At 44.5% G+C, this 3,655-nt stretch overlaps 1 pseudogene; it reads left to right on the plus strand.

Moving 5' to 3' along the window:
• The first annotated feature begins 1,114 nt into the window (after positions 1-1,114).
• Positions 1,115-3,655, plus strand: part of LOC100951639 — a 5,697-nt pseudogene continuing 3,156 nt past the window's right edge.

The raw sequence follows: 3,655 nt of genomic DNA on the forward strand, positions 1-3,655 counted from the left end.
ATTGAGTCAGGTTCTCTAACTGAAGCTATAACCTACTTCCCAGATTCAAACTTCAAGAGTACCCCTTCTTCTCTGGAGTTTGGCTAGAGCTGTTCCCTGTCCCCCAGGGGTAGAATCACAGCTACAATCCAGCCCCCTGGAACTGAGATGCTACAGAGTACCTCAGAGTCACAAATCCTGGCTCTGTAGGCAACCTTGATCCAACAGAGCCACAAAGAGCAAACTTCACCCCAAGATCCAGTGGCACAGTAGATTTACAAGACCTTGAGCATAGGTCCTTGGTTCCACAGTCACTTCGAGTATATTTACCTCAAACTCAGTACCATGACAGCTGCTTGTAGGCCATGTCAGCCCTGACATCAACAGGCGTCTCCTCTGTTAAGTGTCCTCATTATGGGAAAATGAGAATAGGAAGACTTCAAAAGCCCTTGATACTAAGGACATTAACAACCTATTCTGCCATGACAACTTCTGCAAACTTCTACAGCCCAGACCCCTGAAATATCCATAGTTATTGTTGATGTTGAACACAGCTGAAACAGCTGCATGGAGACTATCATTGCACACATCCAGAGACAGTTACTACACCCTTTCCAACAGCATAATAAAACTCAACTCTAGGTGAAGGTCATTCTTTATAAAAGCCACTCTAGAAAGTTTGGATGAGGTGATTATTTCACCATTGGTATAAATATCAACACAAGGACATGAGAAACATAAAAAATACAAGGAAATATAACACCATTAAAGCAACAAAGTAGCTCTCTATGAACAGAACTCAATAAAAAGTAAATAAACAAATTGCCAGAAAAGGAATTCAAAGTGATAATCTTAAAGAAACTAAATGAGATATAAGAAAATACAAATAGACAATTCAACGAAATCAAGAAAACAAGGTGTAGGCTTGGCACCCGTAGCATAATGGTTACAGCACCAGCCATATACACCAAGGCTGATGGGTTTGAAACCAGCCCAGGCCAGCTAAACAGCAATGACAACTGCAACAAAAAATAGCTGGGCACTGTGGCGGGTGCCTGTAGTCCCAGCTACTTGGGAGGCTGAGGCAAGAGAATCACTTAAGCCTAAGAATTTGAGGTTGCGGGGCAGAGCCAAGATGGCGGACTGCAGCCAGCTTTTTTACAGAAGCTCCCATACAGAAGGAGGCTTAAAGGACAGAAGTTTAGCAAGGGAGCTGATGGTTTGGAGTGGAGCCAAGAGAGAAGATTGAAGAGCGCACTTCAACCTTCCTAAAGTGAGCTGTGACCCCAAAAATACAATCAAAAGGTACAAAATCCACCACCAAGCAGATGGGAATCCCCTCCCCCACAAGAAGGGCTCACAGTTTACTCCATGCAAACAAGCGAGTAGAGTTCAAACTTCCTCCCACTCTATCCCACGGGAGAGACCCCCTAAAAACTGGACCTCCTACCCTTGCTGGCATGCCACAGCACCCTCCTGCCAGGCATAAAACTGTAAAACTATATAAAACTGTATATAGTCCCCACCTGCAACATTGAACTCTGAGGATTACCCACCCACCCACCCTGAGGTCTGGAGGTTTGTTACCTATGGAGTCCAGATTCTTGGACATCTCCTTGAGAGAAGTGGAGGGGGAAGGGCTGGTGCTACTCTGTGCTGACTGTGGCAGAGGTATGAGGAGAAGAAAGTTGGCTTGGAGGAAGCCATACAGCAACAGTGGCATCCTGAGCTGTGAACTGACGCCATTCAGATAGGCAAGACCCGTCTTTCTGGGCAACCAGAGATTCCAGACAGCAGCCACAGGCAGAACAGACTTGGTAACTTTCGTAAGTAAAGAGACCATTAGCACCAGCCATCAAGGGAATACAGCTGAGACAAAGGCAGCGTGTGGGCAGAGACTGGAATTGACACCTGAGTGTAGCCCCTGATTACTTATTGCCCAAAGCTGATTTCCTCACCAGCTCTAGCAGCCTCTGACTTGCAGAAGAATTTAAACAGAACAGAAGGAGTGAGGCTGGAACGGCAAGAACTTCCAAAGCCTAAATTCTTCCCCTGCCAGACTGGACTCAGATGTCCCAGGGAGCACCTCAACCTCAGGGGAATGCTGAAACAAAGGCAGTGGGTGGGCAGAGGCGGGGATTGACACCTGAGTGTAATTCTAATTGTTTGCTGCCGAGGGTTGAGTTCCTCATCAGCTCTAGCAGCCTCTAACTTGCAGAGGATTCTAGCCGGGACAGAAGCCTAATTTAAACACGCAATGCCCCCCTGCTGAACTCAGATTCCTGGGCGATTTTGGCAGTCATAGACCCCGGGAGCAGTTGCGAACTAGAGTGAATAGGGTCACAGACCTGGGGGATTATGAGTGACTGGGTGCAAGAAGGGGAAGGAGGTATTAACCTTTCCAGACTAACTCATTTGCTGGGTGGGTCCCTTTGCCCTCACAGAGCACTGGAGCAAGTTATATCTGAGCTGTGAGCAGACCCCTCTTATCTAGCTGCCGGAGAATTTTGAACTCCTCCACCTGAAACTGGCACTGACTGGAACAACTGATTTGGACCCTTTAAACCGGGCAGACTACCCAAGGACTATTCAAAGGGGCACCCTGGGTATATGGTTGAGGGAAGGTTTGATTTTCCTTGCCAAATTGTTGTTTGTGGGGGGCAGGGAGACTTAATTGCTGGTATTTCTCCACAGCAGAGACTTCAACCAAGAGTAACTGAATCACTAGGATAGGACAGAGACCAGCTGAAAATAAGACAGAGCCACTTAGCCCCACCACACCAAGCAGGTCCCCAGCCTCTCAGGCTGTAACATGGTATGGGTCCTCGACAAACCTCAAGGGGAAAAGTCAAACGGGGTAAAATAATCATGGGGCAGAATCAGCAGAAAAGTTCTGGTAATATGAATAACCAGAGTAGATCAACCCCCTCAAGAAAGGATGTGGAAAACGAAACTTAAGATCCCTTTTATAAACAAATGGCTAAGATATCGGAAACTGAATTCAGAATTTGGATTGCAAATAAGATTAATAGAATAGAGCCAAAGATAGAACTAGAAATTCAAGGAGCATTCCAAAAGTTCACTCAAGAATTCAACAAATTCAAAGACAAAAACCCAAAGATTTTGAAACATTAAGGCAAGAGATTGCAGCCTTCAAAGATCTGAAAAACACAGTAGACTCTCTTGGTAACAGTGTGCAGGAGGCAGAAGAAAACATCTTAGACATAGAAGACAAATCTTCTGAATATGTCCAAACATCCAAAGAGAATCAGAAATGGAAAGCCAAAATGGATTATTCTCTCAGAGAGCTCTGGAATAATTTGAAGAAAACTAATACTCACCTTATAGGAATCCCTGAAGGCAACAAAGTTGCTTCACAAAACACAGAGACTCTTCTTTATGAAATTATGAAAGAGAAATTTCCAGATATGAATATGACAATCTGAAGGAAATTGACCAGTACTTAGAAGCACGTCATCTCCCAAGACTTAGCCAGAATGCAGTGGAAATGTTAAATAGACCTATATCAAGCTCTGAAATAGAATCAACTATATAAAATCTCCCTAAAAAGAAAAGCCCAGGACCAGATGGTGTCACATCAGAATTCTACCAAACCTTTAAAGAGGAACTAGTACCTATATTACTCAACCTTTTCCAAAATATAGAAAAAGACAGA

Source organism: Otolemur garnettii, unplaced genomic scaffold (genome assembly GCF_000181295.1).
Source record: "Otolemur garnettii isolate 467f Iridium unplaced genomic scaffold, OtoGar3 scaffold00013, whole genome shotgun sequence".
NCBI lineage: Eukaryota > Metazoa > Chordata > Mammalia > Primates > Galagidae > Otolemur > Otolemur garnettii.